This window comes from Peromyscus eremicus, chromosome 5 (assembly GCF_949786415.1).
Source record: "Peromyscus eremicus chromosome 5, PerEre_H2_v1, whole genome shotgun sequence".
NCBI lineage: Eukaryota > Metazoa > Chordata > Mammalia > Rodentia > Cricetidae > Peromyscus > Peromyscus eremicus.
Window position 1 is genome coordinate 3,101,058 of NC_081420.1, and position 26,869 is coordinate 3,127,926.

A 26,869-nucleotide genomic window follows, 5' to 3' on the forward strand; every position below is an offset into this window, starting at 1 on the left:
TCTCCTTCGCAGGGTCATCCATGCAGATATCTTTCTTAACAGAGTGTGTGTACAGGTGATTCAGGGATCGCTGGGGTGGAAAGTGGGGTGCAGGAAACAGTTCCAGTGTTCACTGGGAATATAACAGCAACATAGCAAACCACTATTGGAGCTAGTTAACTTTTCTGAGTGGTTTTTTTTTTAAATTACATTTACTTGTTCATTTATTTGTGTGTGTGTAAAGGTCAGAGGAAAACTTGGTAAGAGTTGTTTCTCATCTTCTACGTGGGTCCCTAGGATTGAACTCTGGTTTTCAGACTTGGCAGCAAGCACCTTTACCCACTGAAACATTTCATCAACCTTTCTTTGCTTTTTTTTTGAGAGAGGCTCTTGCTGTGTCTCTCAGACTGGCCTTGAAATTACAAGCCTCCTACCTCAACCTCTCATCCTGTTGGAATCTAGGAGTGCATTTGACTTTTTATAACATGGAGCCATCTTGTTTGTGCAAGGGCAGTCATTTTGCTTGGTGGAGACTCATAAATAAGTCTATGACAGGTTTCGTGTGTTCCCAGGATTTCTTGTGATTTGGTGTGCTTGTATTTTATGCTATAGAGCTCTTAATTTTTTGTGAAGTAAGTTTATTTATTGCTTTATAATTTTATGACTTTAAAAAAATTGGCTTAGTAAGTGTCTTAGTTAGGGTTTGTATTGCTATGAAGAGACACAATGACCACAGAAACTCTTATAAAGGAAAACATTCAATTGGAGTGGCTTACATTTTCACAGGTTTAGTTTATTATCATCATGGTGTGACATGGAGTCATACAGGCAGACACGGTGCTGGAGATGGAGCTGAGATTTCTATATCTTGACTTGTAGGCAACAGGAAGTGGTCGAGATACTGGGTGGTATCTTGAGCATAGGAGACCTCAAAGCCCACCCCACAGTGACATACTTCCTCCAACAAGGCCACACCTACTTCAATAAGGCCACATCTCCTAATAAGTGCCACTCTCTTTGGGGGCCATTTTTTTTCAAACCACCACAGTAAGATTTTCCATCTCAAAACCACACTTTCACAGGGCGGTGGTGGCACACGCCTGCAATCCCAGCACTCAGGAGGCAGAGGCAGGTGGATCTCTGTGAGTTCGAGGCCAGCCTGTTCTGCAGAGCTAGTCCAGGACAGGCTCCAAAGCTACAGAGAAACCCTGTCTCTGAAAAAACAAAACAAAACAAAACAAAACAAAAAACAAAACAAAAAACCACCACACTTTCCCAACCATTCACTTCCAGTTATTACTGGAACGCTTATGGTGATCTAATCATTGCTATTGTCCCGAGGATTCACAGAAGGCAATCTCCTTCAGTCAGAAAAGAGACATCCACTTAATGATTTCAGGTTGTTATGGGCACTTTGGGGAATATGGATAGAATCTTACAATTGATAACACCTGGAGAAAGGATATGGGGGTCACCTGACAAGGATGTTAAGAGAACTGAGACCTGAGTGATGGAGAGGGGCCAACCATGGCTGGGTGTGCAGCTCAGTAGTAGAGTGCTCAGCTAGTGTCTACAAAACCCTTGATTTGTTTTCTTTCTTTCTTCTTTTCTCTCTCTCTCTCTCTTTCTCTCTCTCTCTCTCTCTCTCTCTCTCTCTCTCTCTCTCTCTCCTTAGACAGGGTTTCTCTGTATATGTAGCCCTGGCTGTCCTGGAACTCACTCTGTAGACCAGGCTGGCCTCCAACTCAGAGATCCACCTGCCTCTGCAAGTGCTGGGATTAAAGGCAGCCAGGCGGTGGTGGCACATGCCTTTAATCCCAGCACTCGGAGGCAGAGGCAGGTGGATCTCTGAGTTCAAGGCCAGCCTGGGCTACAGAGTGAGTTCCAGGACAGGCTCCAAAACTACACAGAGGAACCCTGTCTCAAAAAAACAAAAACAAAAACAAAACAAAAACAAAGGCATGCAGCACCACCACCCTGTTTATTTTCTAACTACAGAGGAGGAGCAGGAATTGTCTGTCAGCTAAGTCACATCCCAAGGGAAAATACTTAAGTGGAGGGAAGAGTGAGGACAGTTGCTGTACAACAGGAAACATGGTTGGTGTGGAAGGCAGAGAGCAGACTGTGGCTGACAAAGATTTGTGAGTACGGGGAATGTACCACGAGATAATTTATGGAAAGTGAACAGGACCCCACCTGCACTTCAAGTCCTCAGCTAATAGGACCAAAAGAAGCCACTGATAGATCTTAAGTAGAAGAGAACACAGGAGGCCACCTGGTCCCGGACTGCTAGTCACACATAACTCCTGCTGCAGGTGGGACTCTGGTGTGTTCGTCTTAGGACAACCATATAACAGAGTTGGAGAGTTTTTCCAAGGAAATTTTTGGTAGGAGATGTAGATGGAAGTTTCTGTTCCACCAGCAGCTCCCAAATAAACACACTGAGGCTTATATTAATTACAAGTGCTCAGCCAATATCTCAGGCTTGTTACTAGCTAGCTTTGCTGTGGGATGTCTTTCTGTGTGCTGTGAATATGTGTTGCTCTAATTGGTTGATAAATAAAGCTGTATTGGCCTATGACAAGGCAGCTTAGAGAAAGGCCAGAAATTCAAGCAGATAGACAGGAAGAAGAAAGGAGAGAGGGTAGGAGATGCCAGCTGCCACTGAAGAAGAAACAAGATGCCAGCAGACTGGTAAAGCCATGGAGCACATGGCAAAACAAAGATTAATAGAAATGGTTTAATTTAAGCTATAAGAGCTAGATAGCAAAAAGCCTGCCATAGGCCATGCAATTGGTAATTAATATTAAGCCTCTGAATGATTATTTTAAAAGTGGCTGAGGGACTGCATGGCTGGGCAGGACACAGGAAAACTTCCAGCTTACATCTAAATTAACCCATGTTTCTTATCTACGCCTTGCCACATGGTTTGGTACCTTTTCTCAGAACTGCATGTCCATCTTGCTTCTCTATGCCTTTGCTGGTGACTCCTGTGACTCTGCCCTTCTTCTTCCCAGCATTCTTTGTTTGGCTCTTCCCCTAAGCTTATCCTGTCTAGCTATTGGCCAGTCAGCTTATTTATTAAACCAATCACAGTGATGTATATTCACATAGTGTAAAAGAATATTCTACAAGGAGAATCAAAACCAGACTTTCTATTTCCTTATGTACTTTTAAGATCAAGATACTGTCATGAGAGTGTGTTGTATTATCCCTCTGCTACAATAGAAACATATTTAAGTTAGTAAGTACACTAGAGGTTTCTTTTAAAATACATAAGTTTATTTAGCTTCATGGAATGTTCTATTTTAAAAATGACCTAAATGTTCTGCATGTACCATGGACTCAAAAAACAAGATTGTTTTTATTCTTTTAACATGCAGATAAATGCAATTAACAAGGTGCTGTATGGAAATATGATTTTCAAAATGGGGAATGGGGTTCATTTGATCGAGTCCTCACCTAGCATGTACAAATCCCTGGATTCCATCTTTAGTAGTACTCCATAAAAGCGGGCATGGTGGAGCATACCTGTAATCCCATATCCAAGGATCAGGAGTTTGAGGTCATAGACTCAGCTACAGAGTGAGTTGGAGGCTAACCTCGGCTACATGAGACTCTGTCTCAAAAACAAATAAAAAACAAACTAAAAGCCACTAAGAAAAGCAATAAGATACAAACACTTGAAGTATAATCCTAATTATCTTATCAATACAAACCAGGAGTCAGATATTGGGATTAAAAACCTGAAGATCAGAAAAGCAGGGGAGCAGCCACAGTCGCTTCCTACCTCTTCCATTCCCCAGTCCAAAATGACTGAGATCCTGTCTCTGCCCAGCCTTATCACTTCCTGTTTCCTCTCTGTACAGACCTCCAGACCTCTGTGCTTAACTAGTGGCTAGCTCTGCCCACTGACTCCAAGCAAGCTTTATTTGTCAGAACACAAACAAAATATCACACAACAAACATTTGTAATAAAACAGGTAAGAGCATCCAGTAGAGCATGGTGTTGCTCATGAGGGAACTGCCCAGAACTGCTGAGACAGCCAGGGAAGACTCAGTGCCACTGGCTTTGGAGCCACATCCTGGAGACTTTGCAGCAGATCAAACTAAGTGCGAGTATTCATGGCATCTGAAAAGGGAAAATATTGAGACACAAAGAGGGTTGGGCATATTTGGGGTAAGCCAACAATAAATCTTGATGTTGGTCAAGATGGGCTCAGGGTACTAGGGAAAAGCATGGCTTAGTGTGGGGTAGCTAAGGGCAAGAATCCCTTCTTGCTTGGCAAGGCTGTGGGGCAGACTCCTGGAAGGGCACACTGGCAGCTGACTCTCGGACCCTGGCTACACTGGGTACTATAGCCCCCTTCTGCTGCAGCAAAATGTTTGCTCTACAGGCATCTGTGCGCTTTGTTCTCCCACGATTCAATCTGGGTCTTTCCAACACGCTGCCTTCAGGTGGCTAGGCTTTCCCCTCATCTGCTTGACCGAGGTGCCAGGAGTCCCTTGACTTTTATGTCACTGCTATGTAGACCATGAGACCTGTGCTCCCTGGCCTGGGGGGAGGGGAGGCGGGGGGGGGGTGAGGGGGGGTGGGAGGGGAGGCAGGGGGTGGAGGGTGGGTTTGGAGCCTGACTTCTGCCCACAGATCCCTTGTGGAATCAGGTGGGATGTATTCTACTCATCTTGCTTGGAAACTGAGTCCTGCCCCAAGCCATTTCTTCCTCTTCCTGTCTTTTCTCCCAGCTTCCTAACTTGGTTTCTTTGGAGAAATCCCCGTAACAAATCATCCAGACAGGAATTCTTCCCCAAGCTCCTGCATCTGATGGCCAAAGCACACTTTAACTTCTCTAGCAGGCACAGGAATGCCTCATGGATGGAGAGGAGTAGCTTTAGTGGAATGGCAGACCACAGACAATTGCAGAGTGGGAAGAGAGTGGGAGTTGTGAACATTGCCATTCTTTTTGGGGATCCTACATTTTTTTTCAAAGCCTTTATTATGTTTGGGTTATTTCCAGATTCTTGTTTCTTGCCTCATCAAAGCAGAAGTCAAACATTAGAAATCTCCATCATTTTGCACGGTGGGTGGCAGCAATGTGGTGCCACACACATCAGGCACCCCTATCAACTGTCTGCTTAGCAGCTGGCTTGGAGAATGGACTGTCGAGTTCAGTTCATGAAACCTACATGGTGGAAGGAGAGAACTGATAATGGGACTTGTCTTCTGACCAGAACACACACAAATAAGTAAATAAATTAAATGTCTTTTCAAGAGGAAAACAACCTGCTAAGAGAGAGAGAGCTGAGTGTGGCCATAGAGAGAACTGATTGTAACCATATTGTTTGGCAGTGCTCAGTAGGGTGTGCTGATGGTACAGGGAAGTAGGAATCCTTCCTTTTCAGGGTGCTCTGGGACCTGGTTTTAGACACTGCCCTTGAAGTTCAAAATCAGCAACGCTGCTTTTTGGCTCTGCTGATGTCATTTCAATGACTTTCTCTTCTGAATACTTGGAGCCAACCTTAGTTGCTTGCACATAGGAATTTTGCCTCAGATAGTAAAGGTTGGGACCACCTTTCCTCTCTGGTGAAAAGTAGATAGAACACAAGCCACCTTTTTTTTTTTTTTTTTTTTTTTTTTTTTTTTTTTTTTTTTTTTTTTTTTTTTTTTAGAAACAGGGTTTCTATGTGTAACAGTCTTGGCTGTCCTGGAACTCTCTTTGTAGACCAGGCTGGCCTGGAACTCACAGAGATCCACCTGCCTCTGCCTCCCAAGTGCTGGGATTAAAGGTGTACACTACCACCGCCCGGCTACAAGCCACCTTCTAAGAGAGTCCTCAATAGTTATTGTCTATGGTCGTTTGAATGAGAAATATGCCCCTAGTCTCAGGTTCTTGAACACTTGGTCTCTGGTTGATGGCACTGTTTGGGGGGGTTGTGGAACCTTCAGGAGTTGCAGCCTTGCTGGAGGAAGAACATCACTGGGAGAGGGCTCTGAATTCTCTCTCTCTCTCTCTCTCTCTCTCTCTCTCTCTCTCTCTATATATATATATATATATATATATATATATATATATATATATATATATTGTCTGTCTGTCTCTCTCTCTCTCTGTGTCCGTCTGCCTCTCAGTCTCTGTCTCTCTCTGTCTGTCATGATGGACTGTCATCCCTCTGGAATTGTAAAGCCAGATAAGCTCTTCAACAAGTTGCTTTCTTTCACGGTGTTTTACCACTGCAGCAACAAAATAACTAATATGTTGCCTTTTGGTGCTCCTGTAGTTCAGTTGTCCACTTCTCTGTAGAATCAGCACCAAGTGTGATCAAATTTTACCAACAGTCTGAGCTCAGACCAGGGGATTCCAAGTAGCAATAATACATGGGGGAGAAAAAGATACAGATTGTCTCTAGGTTGTTTTTTGTTTTTTTGTTTTTTTTTTTTTTTTTTTTGGTTTTTTGAGACAGAGACAGAGTTTCTCTCTGTAGTTTTGGTGCCTGTCCTGGATCTCGCTCTGCAGACCAGGCTGGCCTAGAACTCACAGAGATCTGCCTGCTTCTGTCTCCCGAGTGCTGGGATTAAAGGTGTGTGCCACCACTGCCCGGCCAGATTGTCTCTATTTTATGTCTCAATTTTGTAAAATAAAGATTATCATTGGTAACAGTACTCAGTGTGTGCATAAATAAAAGCTGTAGCAAGGTATAAGTATTGAATACTCCAGTGGAAATTCCAGTAATTTTAATTTTCTTTCCTGTAGCTCTCCAGAGGGACAGGAGCGCTACTGAGTACTTGCCTAACAGGAGCCATGAGAACAAAGTACTTTGTTATTTTAAGCCACTAAGACATGGAATAGTTTATTATGTAGCTACAGATAATGGAAACATGGTGTTTAAGGTTGATTTGTTGCAGTAGGGCAGGAGGGAATTGCTCACAATAAGAACAGAGGGTGAAACCAAGTGGAAAAAATGTGCTCATTGAAGAGAAAAGAGAACTGGGTAATTTGAATGTATTTGCCCCCCTTAACCTCATAGGGACTATTCGGCACTATAAGGAGGTGTGGCCTTGTTGGAGGAAGTGTGTCACTGAAGAGGCAGGCTTTGAGGTTTCCTATGCTTAAGATACTGCCCAGTTAGTCAGTTGACTTCCTGTTGCCTGAGCCAGGATGTGAGACCCTCAGCTTCAGCATCACATCTGCCTGAATGCCACCATGCTCGCTGCCATGATGATAATGAACTGAACCTCTGAAACTGTAAGTGAGCCCCCTCAACTAAATGTTTTCATTTACAAGAGTTGCTCTGATCATGGTGTCTTTTCACAGCAATAAAAACCCTAACTAAGGTAAGAACTGACGAAAGTTCTGAGACAAGAGGGTTGTAGGAAAGAGGAGAGAGGGAAGAAGGGAAAGGAAGGACAGAGCAAGAAAGGGAGGAGAGAGGGAAGAAGAAGGGAGAACGAAAAGCCAGGGTGGTCTTGGCAAGGAAAAAGAATTTCTTCCCTTGAGATGGAAATAAGAGGTGGAGCTAAGGCAGCCAGGGTCCAGGATAAACACGAAGGTGACTGGAGTCATCGCCTTCTGGGCAAGCAGGAGCCAAAGATCATCTACATGGGCTGAGGCACTTGGAGTAAGGGGTCTGATTTGTGAGCTGGCACTTAGCTAGTATTTATTTTGTGCCAGGCATCGTGTTAAGAATTTTCAATACCTACTCTTGTTTAAATGTTTTACCAGTTCTACGAGACAACTGACATTATGCTCTTGAATTAATTAATTAATTAACTTATTTATTTGTTGAGTCAGAGTTTCACTATACAGCCCTGGCTACCCTGGAACTGGCTGTGTAGATCAAGCTGGCCTTGATCTCACAGAGATCCTCCTGCCTCTACCTCCTGAGGGCTGGGATTAAACTCTAGGCTTATGCTCTAAATTTTATGGGTGCAGAAGCGGCACCACTGGGAGTTAGGGAGGTTAATGGTACCATAGGACAAACCCCTAGCACTCCCCACACTCTTTGCAGGGTTTTCTCAAGAGCAAGTGTTATAAGAAGTTTAAAGAGTGAGTCAGCCTCAGATGAATCAAATGGAAGAGGAAAATACCGGACATTGGACCTTCTCAATTTCAACCCCCCAAATAAATACAAAGACTGACTGTCTTTGCTGTTTAAATTGCTTTATAATACGCACCAGCCAGATATGTCAAGAAATACTTAGAGGGAAGACAGCATTTTGCACAGCAAAATGCAATGAGACTTTGGACAACACTAAAACACGATGCACAGTTCAGTTTCTTTTCTGGGAAGGTACAGCCATGCAGGCAGCTTGTGGGTGGCTTGAATGTGCTGTTGTTATCATCTCATGCTTTGCATTAAAGTAACGAAGGAGGGCGGGAGAGATGTGATGGCCAGTGGTGCAGAGTGTGAACCTTGCCTTGTAGAGGACCTGAGTTCCATTCCCAGCACCCATGTCAGGCTGCTCACAACCACCTGTAAATCCAGCTTCAGGGCATAGGACACCTCAGGACTTATCTGCCAACCACCCCCTTCCATATACATAATTAAAAAGAAAATTTTAAACTATCAGAAATGATATTTGCTGGCTCTTGGACTGGAAAGTGGATTTCTACTCTCTGGGGACAAAGTGGACAAGATAATATTGGGGAAGCTTGTTTCTAGGGTTCGGGTCCCTGTGATGACTGAAATCTGATGATGTGGCAGCTGAGAATTCAGGAGGCCAAGTCATTTGTTCAGTGTTCCATTAGTGGAAATGATTTATGTTTAAGAAAAATATCATGATAAAGAAACAAATTTAGAAATCTAAAATCAGAAGTAAAAGGAAACATAAACAACCACAAAAGAGGGAAGAGGGGGTTAGAGAGATGGCTCAGTGGTTAAGAGCACTGACTACTCTTGCAGAGGACCTGGGTTCAATTCCCAGCACCCACATGGTGGCTGACAACTGTCTTTAACTCCAGTTCTAAGGGATCTGATGCTATCTTTTGACCTTCAAGGGCACCAGTTGAGAACATGGTGTATATGCATACATGTAAGCAAAATACACACATAAAATAAATAAATCGAAAAAAGAAAGAGTTGTTGGTAGAGCAGGCAAGAGCGAGGCTGTGGATGTGACCCGGCTCAGCTCTGCAGAAAGCATTTCCCCACTGGATACCAACATGATACTGATGTTAACCCCAAACAAATGACTGGATTTTGAGTTGAAAGTCCTATTCAGTTATTTACTAGTGTGTGCATGAGTTAGAAGATCATGCAAGTCCTCAATTAGAACATCAAGCCTCCAAACTGAACCACACTGAAAATTCTATGCTGCTTGACCTGGTAACTATACTTCTGAAAATCTCCTGAGACAACCAGAAAGTCTGATTGAAAATCTTACGTGAAGATTCAGCCTAAAGCCTCGGGAAAGCCTGAGTACACTCCAGCTGCACCAGCTGTCAGCTGCTTAGAGTCACCAACTCAAAGGTCCTGCAGCCAAGCACACACCCCTCCCGCCTTGCTGTGGGTAGCACCGCTGATGTAGGTGATGATGGCAATGGAGACAGCACAAGGTGGCACAAACTGGCAGAAGCTTCACTTAGACCCGCAGAAGCGTCTGTTAGGAGATCCCCCTTTGGAGCAGCCAAGGTTGATGACTGTGTGCAGACCACTGTGGCTTCCCCTCCTTACTCTTGGGTGTGCCCTGCTTCTTTATCTCATAGGTACTCCTATGTCATCCTTGGGGCAGCCGCTTAGAGGCAGAATCTGGTTATCATACTTGGCTACTTGTGAGAAAACTCATCATCTCTGCATTAGGTGGGTACTCTGTGTGTTGGGCAAGATGGGCCTGGTGTGTCGACATCTGCAAGGATGCTGATTATATTTTTCTAAGGGTTGAAAAGATGTTAGCCAAGTGTGGTGGTACAGGCCTGCAAACTCACACTAAGAAGGCTGAAGCAAGAAAATGAGAACATTTGAGGAAAATATGGTTTTGCTGCATAAGAAAATAAGGCCATGTGAATGATATTGAATGTTGTAGTATGCACCTGTAATCCCAGCATTTGGGAGGCAGAGGTGGAGTCAAGTGTTCACTTAGGCACATGAGACCCAGACTCAAACAAAAATGAAAACAAAGTAAAAAAAAAATACTGAATTTTTTTAGGGTCCTGAAAATGATAATATATGGAAAAAGAGACAGATAGTCTCTATTTTATGCCCCAGCTTTATAAAATAGTGATTACCATTGGTAACAGCATTCAGTATGTGCATAAATTAAAAAATGTATTAAGCCGGGCGGTGGTGGCGCACACCTTTAATCCCAGCACTCGGGAAGCAGAGCCAGGTGGATCTCTGTGAGTTCGAGGCCAGCCTGGACTACCAAGTGAGTTCCAGGAAAGGCGCAAAGCTACACAGAGAAACCCTGTCTCGAAAAACCAAAAAAAAAAAAAAAAAATGTATTAAGTGTTGAATACTCAGGTGGAACTTCCAACAATCTTAATTTTCTTTCCGGCAGTTTTCCCAGTTTCCTGCTGCAATCACGAACTGCTTCTAGGAGGGAAAGCAGTGATTTTAAGTAAAGTTTTTCCATGATGGGGCATTCACTTCTGCAGTTGGTAGGACTCCAACCTGAATGGAGCATCAGCCTCTTACGTTATCTCTAAAATTGCTCAAAATGAGATGGAGGGGACGGGAAGGTGGCTCAGTGAAGTGTGTGGTGATAATTGTGTTCCCCAAAATATTGTGCACCCTAGTAAACTTATCTGGGGTTAGAGAACAGAACAGCCATAATATGGTCCATGGACCTCACTTGGAGATACAGTGAAGAATTCCTCTATGAGCACACAGTGAAGCATTCCCCTTTACAGTATGAGAGACTGAAAACAAGTGGGGTAGCTACTACATCAGGAATGCATGTGGTGCCTGGAAGTCCCTCTCTGGGGGAATATACTGGGATTACAGCATCACTAGGAAGTCACACAAATATGGGTATAAAACATATATGTTTTTTAAAATGTGTATATTTTTGATGAACTTTTTTATTTTGTAGAGTTTCATGTTTCTCAGGTTATCCTGGAACTCACTACACAGCTGAGGATGTCCTTGAACTTCTGGTTCTCCTGGCTCTGTTTTCTTAGTGCAGGGATGCACCAACACACCTAGTGTAGGTGGTCCCAGGGTGAAACCCAGGGCTCTGTGTGTGCCAGTCAAGTACTCTGCCAACCAACTGGGCTGCCTCCCAGCTCCACTGGTGCATGCCATCCGGGAAGCTCTTACGATTTTGTGGCATCTTTTTTGATGGGATTGTATCAGTGATCAAAAGAGCAAGCCACACATCTTTCTTTTCTTTTTTTCTTCTTCCTTTCCACAAAACCTCTCGTCTCTCTGTGTGTGCTCAGTAATAAGAGAAGCCAAGGCCCCTGTAGGTCCCAGGAATGCTTTATCAAATCAAAGATTAGACAAAAAGCCCATTGTCTCATGCAAAAGCAAATCCTATATACTAATCCAGCAGAAAGCCACCTAGCTTTTAACAAGATTCCTTAGTTTTTATCCTAGTGCATGACATTTTCCATCTCATTCTGTGACAGGTAAATTGAATTAAGCAAGAACTAAAAGAGCCTTTTTTAAAAAATTTTTTTTTTGTAAGGGTAGATAAATCTCGTGAACTCACGGATTTTAGGCAGCCTCAAGGACTTTGAAGAATAAAAACATTTAGTGGGAAACAAATAGTAACTGTTATTATGGAAACAGATGTGCCCTGCCCAGCAGTGGTGTGTTCTAAGTGCTTGACAGTCCACTCTCAGAGCCCAAGAAGTAGGTCTGTGTAGGCAGGAGTTTCTGTCCTGACTGCCTGCTCCCAAATAACTACTCAGAGTCTTAATATTAATTACAAATGCTTGGCCAATAGCTCAGGCTATCTAATAGCTAACTATTAGATTTAAATTAATCCATATTTCCTATCTATGCTTTGCCACATGGCTTGGTACCTTTTCTCAGTATGACATGTCCATCTTGCTTCCCCCTGGTTCTGCTCAAGATTCCTCAGACTCTGCCCTTCTTCCTCCCAGAATTCTCAGTTTCCATGTCCCTCTTATACTTCCTGCCTGGCTACTGGCCAGTCAGTTCTTTATTAACCAATGAAAGTAATATATATTCATAGCGTACAGAAGGATTATTCCACGTCTTCGAGGTGGCTCAACAGGTGGAGACTCATTGCAGGCCCGGGGACCTAGGCTGGATGGATTGCTGTGATCCATGTAAAGACGAAGGAAGAAATGGACTTCTCTGAATTGTGCTCTGACCATGGCACATGCACCTATCCTTATATCGTACTTACACACACATTAACGATAAGTAATATTAAAGCTGAACAAATAAAAACCAGAACCACTGCCAGAGGCTGCGTGGGACTTGGGGAATGATTACTGATACCTTATGTTTCCAGAATGAGATGTTCTGAAGTTGGAAAACAGCCATAACTTCATTGCCTAAGCAATAGACAGAAAGGCACTAATCTGTTCTGTTTAAAACGGAACCACAACAGCCTGACCTTAGAGGCATCTGCACTGTTAGCCAGTTCCACAAAGTGCACACTGTCAGTATGACTGACTTCTATGACAATAAAAGGAAAACCACGACAAAAGCAAAATTGCAAGACGGGAGCCCTGCAGAGAACAGGGCTTATGGACAACACCAGCTGCTTCCCGGAATGTGAACTTTGCTCAACTCCAAACTTTGACTTGAAGAGTCTGGAATCTTCCAAGAGTGACTCCAGGCCCACAGTCACAGGATTTTCAGCTTGATTTGTGTTCCTTTCTGTTCACGCTTCTCTTTCTTATTACTCACGATGCCCTGTTCCTTTTTAAGTAGTTGATATTAATGCCCACTTCTGCCTTTCTTGGAACACGGAAGCTACTAGAACCTGTTTCCCAAACTTCAGCTCCTATAGTTTTAGAGTTTGAATTGATTGGAATTTCTATGCCCTGGTTCTTATTGCCAAATGGAGTCTGGGAATTTAGAGAGGTATGTAGCACGTGCTGTGTGTTAGCTTGGGGGATATGCTTTTGGGTTTTTGTTTCATGAAGTGATTGTGATGAGCAAAATCATCCAAGAGTTGGACCCAGGAGTTCAGCATTCACCTTTTACTAGTTCAGATATCTGACAACATGTTTAGCATCTTTAAGATTTATTTTTTATTTACATGTATGTATGTAAAGAAAGCAGGGAATGGAGAAATGGCTTAGTGGTTAAGAGTGGGGACTGCTCTTGTGGGTGACTGGAGTTTGGTTCGCAGTTCATGGTGGGCACCTCACAACCAGCTATAACTCTAGACCTTCTGCAGGCTTCCACAGGTGCTCCCCCCCCCCCACAGCATACACACATACACAGGGATATACACATACATACATGTAAATAAAAATAAATCTTTTTAAAAGACCCTGAAAGCAAACCAGCTCATTGTCCCAGACACTTTATCCTGGCTGCTAATGAGCCTGTGGTCTAACCCCAGCCTCATGCTTATTTCTTCAGCATCACTCCTCCTTGCCTCTGTGCCTGAGCTGTTTTGAGTCAACATGCCTTCCTTGCTGTGAAGATTGCCTGCATAGAAACAGTGTGCCCTTCATGCAGGGATAGCTCACATAAGAATGTACAAACAGCAGTGAACCGTGCTTACTCTAAGTGTGACCTTCAGCTGAAAACCTGCACTTTTCTGGGAATCTCACAAACATGACAAAATTATTTGATTATGGTAAAGGCATGTCTTAACTCTCTTATGACTTGCGGGTGCACCCTATGATCTCATTTACCACCCCATCCCGATTTCCTTAGCACTCTGCAATCCAATTTCAGGAGCCACCAGAAATCATATACAGAGTAAAGACAAACTTGGCTCTTTCTTGGGAAGTGCACATTCATACCTAAGTTCTTCCCTTTAAAAATGTTTACACTGTGTGTGTGTGTGTGTGTGTGTGTGTGTGTGTGTGTGTGTGTGTGTTCATGTTTGATACATGTGAGTTCAGGCGTGTGGCTACCAGAGGACTAGTGGAGTCAGTTTCTCCTTCTGCCATGTGGGTCCTGGAATTTAACCCAGGTGGTTTGTCGCAGCAGCAAGTGCCTTTATTTGCGAGGCCATATTGATGGCTCCTCTTCCTCTTCCTCTTCCTCTTTCCCTCTCTCCCCTTTTTGAGGCATGTAGCCCAGGCTGACCTGAGACTTGCTGTGTAGCTGAGGATGACCTTGAATGCTTGTTCCTTCTACCTCTTCCTCACTAGTCCTGGGATTTGAGGCCATTTCCACTATGCCCACTGTTAAGATCTATAATGGTGTACCATAAAAGGGTCAGGAAAGTTCCCAGGTTCTTTGTGGTCTGTATTTATGAGTTAAAAATATTATCTTGATATTAAAAGAGCTTCAATTCAGAAACTGTTGGTTTTTTTAAAGGCTAAACTTAACAGGGATAAAGCTATAAAGTCCTAATCTTATAAGACATACAAGTTAATAGTCAGTCACCTCACGAAGGATCAAGTTCTCTGATAAGTTCAGATTTAGCTTCTCATATATATTTCCAAAATTAACCCTAAAAGAAGTAACTAGAAACAAGCAATGTTTGTCTAGTTCAGATATACTTAACGGATGACTCTCAAATGCTCCAGAGATATGAAAATATGTCATTTAAAATGTTTAACAAAAAGGTTTTTATGACAGAGAGACATGTCAGCTCCTGGCAGCACCTCTGTCTCCTCCAAAGAAGATAGATGGGTGCAGAAGAACCTCCACCTGGAGCTTGCTTTAAATGTGGCAAAGCCAGCTACAGGGTGGAAAAAAACTGCCTTTCACCTCTGGACCTTGTCCAGATTATGGACATGCAGGACACTGGTGAGTTGGTTGCCCTGCTTTGCATAGATGAGGTAGGCTGGTCCCCCCAAGTTCCTACTCCACAGGAAAGTCTGTCAGATCTTCTGGACCTGGCAGCTGAGGAGCCCTGGGACCTCTGTCTCCATGGACCATGGAGGAACCTGGAGCAGCTGTCTATATAACCATTAAGTCCCTGTCATTTTTAACAGATTTGGAAGCTGCCTAGACTGGTGATCACTTTGCCAGTTTAACAGCTCCTTCCACCAAAGCTATAACTGCCTTAGTTGTAGTTAATTCATTAGTTAGTTCATGTAGTTAATTCATTTGTTAGTTCATTAGTTAAGATACAGACAGGTTTGCCTTGTTCACAGGCTTCACAGTAAAGGATAAACAGATTTTAGATGTAACTTTCCACTAAACAAACACAGAAAATGATTTAAGATATATAAATGCAAGTTGTAAAGGTATAAGTAAATGATTTAAAGTGTATAAAGATGTTTCAGACTTCTGCCCCCTTTCTATGCTATTGTTACTCTGGGATTTCAGAGATTCAGAGTTTTAGCATTGATAAGTGAAGTTCTGATAAATTGATAGAGCATTGACTACTTACTATTCAGTCATAAGCTCAAGATTTTAAATTTCCTTTGGTTGTCTTCTAAGTATAGACTTTTAAAGGTCTGTTTCATTGGACTAAAACCATGCTCTGAAGACATAGGGAAAATGTTCATACATTTTAACCCAAAGCCATAGCCTTTGCTATGACACCAAGGTGTAAAATCTGTTCCAGCTGTTTTACAGACACCTGCATGTTCCTAGGGAAAGAGTGCTGCTATTGTATCAACCAGGGCACATCTCTGTTCCATTCTTTCTGGCAATCTTCACTCTTCCCATGGCTAGCCCCATTCATAGGGCCAGTGGTAACAATCTATTTTTTCTCCTAGCAACTTGCCTTCTCCACTTCCTCCAGGAATGAATTTGTGAGGTCTCCAGGGTGGTGGTTTGTAGCTAGAGTTTTCCTGCCTGGCCCACGGTCAGGGCAAATCTCTCTCACCCGCCAGTCCCACAGCCACTCAGACCCGATCAAGTAAACACAGAGACTTATATTAGTTACAAACTGTATGGCCGTGGCAGGCTTCTTGCTAACTGTTCTTATATCTTAAATTAATCCATTTCCATTAATCTATACCTTGCCACATGGCTCGTGGCTTACCGGGATTTTCCCATGCGGCTTGTCATGGTGGCGGGTGGCAGTGTCTCTCTCTCAGCCTTCCACTTCCCAGAATTCTTCTCCTTGTCCCACCTATACTTCCTTCCTAGCCAATGGCCAATCAGTGATTTATTTACTGACCAATCAGCAACACACTTGACATACAGACCATCCCACAGCACTTCCCCTTTTCTTTTCTTAAAAAGGAAGGTTTTAACCTTTACATATCTCCAAAGTCAGCTTGGTATATTTGGGAATTTGGGCGTAGTTTCTCTTACTACTTCCTGCTGGAGGGGGGCGCTGTGTCTTATGGGGATACAAAGAAAATTTTAGAATTATGGAATAGTCCATGAGGGTGTATCATCTGAGCCAGTTGCCTTCAAACCATTCTGGATGTTGGATCATCTGGGCCATGGTGTCATCGGAGACCTTTCAGGGGGTCTTGGCTGGTCAAACCTGATGTATCTTAATCTTGAACAAATCCATAGCCTCTGGCTTTCTGTGGGAACAAAAGCAGAGTCTCCTTTCCAAAGTAACATATCCTTACATCCAAATTTTGAAGTCAAGGTATCTTTAAAATATACATTTTGGCATAACTCAACAGCTTTTACAATCAAATGTTTTTCTGCATTTAAAAATCCCAAAGACAACACAATCCAGATTCTCTGTGTAATATCCATCTTTATGTGGCTTATTTTACATACTACCTTTACTGTCTCTTTAAAGACTTTATTTTTAAAAACTCTATTTCTTTATATAACTGTATATATTCCTTTTTCTCTCTCTTTCAAGCCTACGTACATTTTTACACACATTGTAAACTATTACATCTGAATCTGTCTTATTGTAAATCTATTGCTTTAAACTGCAGCATTTGTAAGACTGAAACGGCAATCTGAATCTGTCTTATCGTGAATCTATTGCCTTAAACTGCAGCAGCTGTGGCTGCTGGCTCCGCCCACCTCAGCTTCCCAACATGGTGGTACAGTACATTTACCGCCAGCTCTGGGAGCTATGATGGGTCTATGCTTTTGTCCAAGCAGCGTGCAGCCCAGAAACCTCTTCTGCTTTGTACTAGCAAAGGCTAAATCCACCATGCAGCTTAATGTGCCACTTGCAGAGGTCTCATTCCCACCATATGGCGGCAGGTTGAGCACGCACACTAGGAACCCACCAGTAGCTCAAACCAGCAGCTGCCGTTCATTTGAGAGAGACAATTAGGAACTGTTTTTAGCTCTGTTTTAGAATCTTTTTTCTCAGTTTTTAGGTGGAAACTCTTGCCACCACGTTGGACGCCATTTGTAGCTTAAGTTTTCCTGCCTGGTCCACAGTCAGGATATATCTCTTTCACCTGCCAGTCCCACAGCCACTCAGACCCGATCAAGTAAACACAGAGACTTATATTAGTTACAAACTGTATGGCCGTGGCAGGCTTCTTGCTAACTGTTCTTATATCTTAAATTAATCCATTTCCATTAATCTATACCTTGCCACATGGCTCGTGGCTTACCGGGATTTTCCCATGCGGCTTGTCATGGTGGCGGGTGGCAGTGTCTCTCTCTCAGCCTTCCACTTCCCAGAATTCTTCTCCTTGTCCTGCCTATACTTCCTTCCTAGCCAATGGCCAATCAGTGATTTATTTACTGACCAATCAGCAACACACTTGACATACAGACCATCCCACAGCAGTGGTTAATGAATGCTTCTTCACCTACACCTCCCTTTAAGCATGAGCCCACCAATTCCTAACTCGTGCCCCCTCCCCCACACACATGATCCCATGCCAGGAGGAAGTAGCCAGATTTGAACCAGCACTCATATACCCAAAAAGGTGGAGATGTTCACTTGGAACCTCCAGCTTGCCCCTTCATGATTCAGAAAGCCTCATTCCTGTCTCTCCAAACCCTGCCCACTCAGAGTCTCCAAACATAGGGAAGGCACCAAAATACCTGGTTCTGAATCCTTGGTGGCTACAGCAGCTTCCTCTCCTGAAGTCGCCAGCCACCCAAGTCCCCACCCAAAGCGCTCAGCTTTTGACCATACTTCAGCACAAACCCAGCTCGTGGCAGACACATCATCACCTCTTGCTTACAACTTATATAATCTCCCTGCTTTAGTCTCAGCTTGTGGCTTCTCCGACCTCCATCTCTGGGACCAGAAAACCCACACAGGAGTTGCTTTGTTCAAATAAACCTGTTGTTATACTTTTTCAGTTTGGCTTGATCTGGCTTACTGCATCAGCAGAGAAACCTATTATCATGGAACAGAAAACCTATTATCCACAAAACTTTCTTATTATTACGGTCTATGCTTAAATCTACAAAAAAAATGCGTGTGCGTGTGCGTGCGTGCGTGCATGTGTGTGTGTGTGTGTGTGGTGCATGCATGTATAAGTGCAGGTGTGCTCTCCCAGAGATTGCATCGGGATGCTGTCCTCAGTTGCTCACCACTTCACCCCTGAGACAGGGTCTCATGCTGAACTCAGAGATGGGGTTTTGGCTACACTGACTAACCAGTGAGTCTCCAGAGAGCCTCCTTTCTCTACCCTCCCAGTGCTGGCTTTGCAAGCATGTGTTTCTATGCTCCACTTTCATGTGGGTGCTGGAGAGCCAAACTCAGGGCCTCACATTTTTATTTTTGTTCTTTGTTTTTTCAAGACAGGGTTTCTCTGTGTAACCCTGGCTGTCCTGGAACTCACTCCATAGACTAGGCTGGCCTCAAACTCAAAGATCTGCCTGCCTCTGCCTCCCAAGTGCTGGGAGTAAAGGCATGTGCCACCACCGCCTAGCTTAGGCCCTTGTGTTTTTATAGCAAGAACTTCATCCACCGAGCCGTTTCCCTAGCCCCAACCTCTTTTTTAAAATAAGATTAAATTCTGCTTGGAACTGATTTGTCAGGAGCATCTTTTCTGTGATGCCGAGCATCTAAGTGAACTCTGTTTGAGGGGCTTCTAGCAAGTCTCCTAACCTCTGTGAACCCAACTCAGACCCTTGTGTGGCAGATAAGACATCTGAGGGTCAGTTAGTGCGGCCAGCTCTTCCATATGTTCCCAGAGGCATTTATTAGAAGAACTGGACTAAAACAGGAGGTGGTGGCAGGAACGTGCTCTTGGTGATTCAGCCACTAGTTCTTGGCATTTGGTCTCTTCACATATTAATATCTGAGGATACAGTCATTATCTGTACTGGCTCTGTTTGGATCAGGAAGTTCATCAATTGTTTCCATGGAAACTTGATGCAAAAGAAGGCCCTATGATACCCAGGAGATCAGAAATCCAGATGACTTGAAAATTCTAGGGAGCCACAAAGTATCACACGGGAAGGGGATCCTTGACACTAGAGCTGCTCTGATAGATGAATGGAGTGACCTTAACTTTGCCAGCATCAGAGGAATGGGAGGCATAGCAATGATTTGTAGGTGGGGACAAGGGTGTGAAAGAGAAAGCATGCACTATTGTAGGTAGGGGACAAGGGTGTGAAAGAGAAAGCATGCACTATTGTAGGCAGGGACAAGGGCATGAAAGAGAAAGCATGCACTATTGTAGGCAGGGACAAGGGCAAGAAAGAGAAAGCATACACTATCGATCAAAGCATTAGCTGAAAGTCTTTAGGACAGATTATCAAAATTTAACTCTTCAGATCTGGGAATTCTGTGTCTAAGAGTTTGTCTAAATTTGCAGGAACTAGGGAGATGACTCAGTGGTTAAGAGCAATGAATGCTCTTCCAGAGGACCTAAGTCTAGTTCTTAGCACCGACATGGTGGCTCACAACCGTCTGTAACTCTACTTCCAAGGGATCTGATGCCCTCTTCTGGCCGCTGTAGGTATGCATGCACATATTGTACATACATGTATGTAGAGAAAACACTCACTAAAAAATAAACCTCTAAAAAACAAATATTTGTGACTTAGTTAAGGTTATGATTGCTGTGATGAAAGACCATAACCAAAAAGCAAATTGAGGAGGAAAGGGTTTATTTGGTTTATACTTCCACATCACTGTTCATCAGAGAAAATCAAGACAGGAACTCAAATAGGGCAGGAACCTGGAGGCAGGAGTTATTGCTGAAGCCATGGAGGAGTGCTACTTACTGGTCTGCTCCTCATGGCTCTCTCAGCCTGCTTTCTTATAGAACTCAGAACCATCAGCCCAAGGGTGGCCCCACCCACAATGGGCTGGGCCCTCCCCCATCCACCATCAATTAAGAAATGTGCCACAGGCTTGCCTACAGCCCAATTTTATTTTTTTGAGTGAACGTGAGTTATTAAAAAGAATAGAAAATTTAAAATTAAAGAAATATGGTTTTATCTTACAGAGGTATCTCAAAATACTAGGTTAAGAGGATATGAAAGACCAGGTTTTAATTGTATCTACCTCCATATAAACTTTAAGAAAAATTAAAAATTAATTTTTCCCCAAATAAACTTTGAACACTATCCAGTGTGCTCCATCCTTTAGTTTAAATGATGAGATCATCTCACATCTAAATCTTTTCCTTTCTTCTTTTTCTCATAATATTTTTATTAATTGTTTGGGAATTTCACATCATGCACACCAATCACACTCACTTCCTAGTCCTTCCGTGTCTGTCCCCCCACCATTGTGACTCCCCTTAAAAAAACAAAAACCAACTTGTGTTTCCCATACACTCACTAGAGCATGGTCAAACTCCCAGTGGCCAGCCCCTTAAAGAAAACTGACTTCTTCTCCACCCGCACCCCTGCCAGAAGTCCTCAGTTGTGGAGCGCTACATTTCAGCATCCTTATCACAATTTTTAAGCGTTCTCTTTGATGGCTTTCTGTCTAGGCTGTTACTTTTACTTTTTTTGGGAGGAGGGATGGGATGGGGGTAGGCATTGTCACAGAAGCCTTCGATGTCCCTCTTTCTCAACTGTGAGTCTGCAGTCTTACATACAATGTGAAAATAGCTCCCTTGCCCTTTACAGTCAGCAGGAGCATGGAACATGGACTTCCACATGGTTTCTGGTGACAGCACAGACCACGGACATCCACATGGTCTCTGGCATCAGCACATACCATGGACCTCAGCATAGTTTCCAGTGGCAGCACAGACCATGGACATCAACACAGCCCTCTGCTGCAGCATGGGCCATGGACATCAATATGGTTCCTGGTGGCAGCCTAGTCCATGGACATCTACATGGTTCAGGCAGCAGCACAGACCACAGCCATCAAAACAGCTCTTGAAGGTAGCACGGGCCACATCAACACAACCCCCATCTGCAGCAGGACCACAGATCCAGACATGGCCCTTGGTGGCAGTATGGACCACAAACACCAACATGGACCCAGGTGGCAATAAGACTCATCGATAATAACATGGCTCGGGTAGCAGCACAGACCACTGACATCTTCTAGGCCTTCAGTGGTAACACAGGCCATGGACATCAACATGGTCCCAGCTACAGCCTGATCTTATAGAGGCATTTTCTTAATTGAAGTCGCTCCTCTCAGATGACTTTAGCCTGTGTCAAGTTGACATAAAACTATTCAGGACAATTTTCATATGGGGTTAGGTATTATTGGAATACATTGCTGGTTGGTAGAAGTTGCAGCTTCCCTATGGCCTGGCAGCTTATCTCATTAGCTCAGCAACATGGAGCTCCCTCTCTCCAGCAAGGCTTCCTACTCTCTGCTTAACCTTATCTGGAGAATGTCCCCAGGCCTGGAGGTCTGACCTTATCTGAAAGCTGTCTCTAAACCAGATGCCTGATTCATCTTCAGCTTGACTCTTAGCACAGATCCCTGCTAAGAAGATTTGTGCTAGGAGCTCTGCTCTAGGACCCTACTGCCACATACTAAGCCTTGTGATAGGAGCTTGCTGTTTAATGCAAATTAGGGTTTTTCCCAAGCTCCCTAATCCTATATATTCTTTATACTCTGTAATAAAGCTGAGCTGGTTCATCAAAATCTGTCTCCCGGAGGGGGAGGGCTGTCTCCATTCTTGCTCATGGGCTGCATACAAAGCTTTCTATTGCCCCTTCTGCCTTTTTCCTCTCTCAACCTGGTGGCTAACAGGCCAAGAGGGAAGGAAAGGGGACCCCCACAAGGTACGTACAGTGGTAGAAAACTTGTGTGAAATCCCCATCTCTAGCAAGGCAAAAGAAAAACAGAAAGAAAAGCTTGCATATGAATATGAATATAAATGCAACGATTTGTTGTTGGCAGGCAAGTGCTGTGCACTGAGCTACATAGCTTCCTTATTTTATCTTGAGACCAAATCTCCCCAACTTGGCCTTGAACCTCTGATCTCCCTGCTCAGTTCCCAGAGTGTCTGAGATCCTAGATATGCTCCACCTCAGCCAGGTGGCATTAAAGGTATTTTAAAAAGAACTGGAATAATTATCTACTGGAGTTGCACCACTGTGCCACCACGTGGGCTTCTGTGATGCTGGGGATGAAACCAGAGCACACAGGAAGAGGGTCAGGACTTCAGGGTCATACTTGACAAAGGGCGTTTGAGGCCAGTGGAGTATATGAGACCTTATCTGTTGGGGGTGGGGAGGAAGCTCCTTCACAGGACCCCGAGTTTGTATCCATATGGACAGTGTAAAGTAACAGTATAATGATTACTCTACATATTAGCAGAATCATATACTTGCTGCATGTCCCAAGGAGATCAGCAACCACACAATGTGTGGTTTCCTTGCTCAGCATGTGCTTGCTTCCCACACCTTAAGGGAAGAATATTCTACAGCTGTGGCTTAGGTACGAGTTTTCTAGGGTAATTCTGACCTTCTACTTTAGAGCAGTAAATGCCCTTTAAGCCATGGTCTCTGGGCCGACCAGCTCATTAATTTTAGGGTTGCAAGGTCACCACAAAGAAAACACATGGTCAATTGCATTTTAATTTGAGCAAATTAGCATGTTTCAAGGCTGCTTTGTGGGGTAGGGTGGGTTTTGTTTTTTTAAAGAGTTAATGAAAAGAAATTCTGATCTTTGTTTCTAATTAATTTTCTTCATTCTCATTTGCATTTTATTTGTTGAAGTCTTGGCTAGGCTTTGTCTGGGTGAAATAAGAACTCCTCAGGGAAAGGGCCGTTCTCCAATTTGAAAATACACTTGTGGTGAAAACTGCTTGGAAGAGGGGACTGGGGTCAATGTGCTGTGCATCTGCACTCTGTATTCAATCAGCTCTTTCCATTACAAGCTGTTAGGAATCATTTCCGGTGGCTGAGGACGAGCTGGGAAGCCTGGAGTCCCTTCTGTCACCACTGTGCAATCTCCATCTTGTTTCTTTTGGGGCGTCCCAGCTTTGGAATCCTTTTGATAAATCTGCCACGTTTTCAAAGCTGGGGCGAGATCAGCCTTTGAGATCCACAGCCCCAACCGAGGTGATTCCTGTCCTTGAAGTGAAGGAGTGTCAGTCCCTGCCAGTCCCTGAGGCTCTGGCTCTTAATGTGCCCAGTGCTGCTGGAGTCTGGCCTCAGGCTCTTCCAGTCACTGGTGCCGATGTTTGTAAATTATCTCTTTTCTAGAAGTTAATCATTTATGGCCAGTTTGCTTGGCTGCTCCTTGTGCTTTGAGTTGGAGATTAGTTTGAAGAGCTATGAGGACACTCAGGCCTAATCTATGTCCTTCCTCCAACTCACACACCAGTCCCCACTCTCCAGTGTTTTCTCTTCACTTTCTCTACAGCACTCCCTTCTTTTACCTTCTGTTCACCTCTTGCCCTCCTCTGTCACCTACACACATAGATCTGACCTTCCTTCACCTGACAGAGGTCACAGTGATGCCAACCAAGGTAGCTCTCAGGTTAGGTCTGAGTACCACAGCTGCAGGGCCATTGCCTGCTCAGGTCTTGGAGGCTGTTCATTGTGACAGTCAGGTGTGACAAGTATGTGGCCTCTCTCTACTACAACTTCTCCTGCTAAAAATCTGTCTCCTCTCATGTTTGGGCACCAAGTAGTTGTGGGTCTTTAAGAGGACCTCGGGGATCAAACTGGGTTCACATTGAATTGAGACTCAGGGCAGTGTTCAGTCGTGCTGTCCTCATGAAGGAAGGCTTCTAGGACCTCTTCCCCATCTCCATCTTCACCCAGTAATGCTTTCTGGGTCTGCAGACATGAAGGGGCAACCAGGGATGTCGCTGTGAAGTGAGTAGGTTTCTCTCTGGTAGCTGCTACTCTAACTCTGAGAAGTATCATCTTTAAAAAAATAAAATAATATAAAAAAAACAAAAACAGAAAAGAGCCCAAGAGAAGGCACATGAAACAGAGACCCACTCACTCACTCACACACCTAGGAGTCCTATAAAAACACTAAACTTGAAGCCATAATAAATATGCAAAGGATCCTCTTCTGTTGGGTTCTCTGAGACCTGAGGGGAGGGATTTGGTAGAGACATTCCATTTAGGGCCAAATGTTCCAAGGTCTCTCACTCTCAGCATGATGTCTAGTTGTGGGTCTCTGTATTTGTTCCCATCTGCTGTAGGAGGAAGCTTCTCTGATGATGGCTGAGCAAGGCACTAATCTATGAGTATAGCAGAATGTCATTAGGAGTCATTTATTTATTGGTTTTATCCTGGGTCCCTGAACTATTCAGTTGTAGGTTTTTGCTCACTGAGGCAGTGTTGGGTCTGTACTCCATCCTGTAGAGTGGGCTTTCAATTGAGTCAGATATTGGTTGGTGACTCCCACAAGCTTTGTGCCGCTGTGGCACTAGCATATCTTGCAGGCAGGACATCATTGTAGATCAAAGGGTTTGTGCCTGGGTTGGTGTTTCTGTTTCTCCTTTGGTAGTGACTGTCTTAGTTAGAGTTTCTGTTGTGCTGAAGAGACATTGTGACCAGGGCAACTCTTATTCTTTTTTCTTTTCTTTTTCCTTTAATTTTTTTTTTTTTTTTTCTGAGACAGCATTTCTACATGTTGCTTTGGCTGTCCTGGAACTCACTCTATAGACCAGTCTGGTCTCAAACTCACAAAGACCCACCTGCCTCTGCCTCTCAAATGCTAGGATTAAAGGTGTGCACCACCACCACCAAGACCACAGCAACTCTTATAAAGGAAAACATTTAATGAAGACTCATTTACATTTCAGAGGTTTAGTCCATTATCATCATCATGGCAGGAAGCAAGGCAGCATGCAGGCAGACATGGTGCTGGAGAAGAAGCTGAGAGTTCTACATATTGATCCACAGGTAACAGGAGTTTGAGTGTCACACTGAGTGTAGCTTGAGCAAAGGAGACCTCAACACCCCCCCCCATACACACAGTGACACACTTCCTCTAATAAGGCCACACCTACTCCAACAAAGCCATGCCTCCCAGTAGTACCACTCCCTTTAAGCTGATGGGGGACAATTACATTCAAACTACCACAAGTGCCTTCCTGTACCAAAAACACTAGCATATAGGAGTGAAGGCTCTCTGTAGGCACCAGCTCAACTTGTCTATGTTCAATGAGTTGTGTAGGTGTTGTCTTCAGCAATGGGACCTTGCTGTCAGTTTGTGGAGAGAAACATATGGTTTTGGCAACAGCCTAAGTTTGGGGTTCTCATTTGACCCCTTTGATCAGCAATTCAGATGTAGCCTAATCCTGGTACTGGAAGCTTCATTTCATGAAGATAGCCAGTTGGGCTCTGTCTCCCCATTATTTGGCAATTTCATTTAGATAGGTAGCCTTAATTTTATATATGTACGTGTGTGTGTGTGTGTGTGTGTGTGTGTGTGTGTGTGTGTGTGATTTGAAGGGTAGTATGGAATATATATATATGGAATATATATATGGAAGCCTCTACTGTATTAGGTTGCCACACCACCCCTCAAATGACCCTTAATTTTAGCTGTCTTTCCCTGTATTCCTTCCCTCATTACCCTCTTTCCTTTCCCACTCCACTTGATCCCCCTGTTCTAGGTCCCACCCCACCCATCCATAAGTATCTATTCTATCTCCCTGTCCTGGAGAGATCGATATGCTCTCTCCCTAGTCCCTTACTCTATACCTAACCTCTGTGGTTCTACGGATTGTACCTGGATTATCATTGACTTAATAGCTAGTACCCACATGTAAGCTAATACATACCATATTTGTCTTTCTGGGTCTGGGTTACCCCACTGAGGATGATTTTTTTTCTAGTTCCATTAATTTATCTGTGAATTTCATAATTTCTTCTTCTTTTTTTAATAGCTGAGTAATGCTCCATTGTGTAAATGTACCACATTTTACTTATATGTTTTTCTGTTGAGCAACATCTAGGTTGTTTCCAATTTCTGGCTGTTATGAGCAGAGCAGCAATGAACATGGTTCAACAAGTGTCCCTGTGGTAGGATAAAGTGAGCTTTGGGTATACACCCAAAGGTGATACTACGGGATCTCAAGGTAGATCAATGCCATCTTCCTGATTCCCACAGTGACTGTACACAACGCTGCACTCCCACCAGCAACAGAGGAGAGTTCTCCTTGCTCCACATCCCCACGAGCATGACCTGTCACTTGTTTTATTGATCTTAGCCACTCTGACAGGTGTAAGATGAAATCTCAGAATAGTTTTGATTTGCATTTACTGATGACTAAGGATTCTTGAAGTGATTCTCAAATGTTGAGTTTCCTCTTTTGAGAATTCTCTGTTTAGATCTGCACCTTATTTTTTTATTTGGGTTGTTTTCTTGATATCCAGTTGTTTTTTTTTAGTTCTTTATGTTTTGGATATTAGTCCTCTATCAGATGTGTAGCTGGTAAAAATCTCTTCCCATTTTGTAGGCCTCCACTATGAATGAAAGTGTCCTTTGTTGTTCAGAATCTGTGTTAATGGTGTTCTGCTCAGAAGTCTTTTCCTGTGCCAGTAAGTTCAAGGATATTTATTCCCCACTTTCTCTTTGATCAGG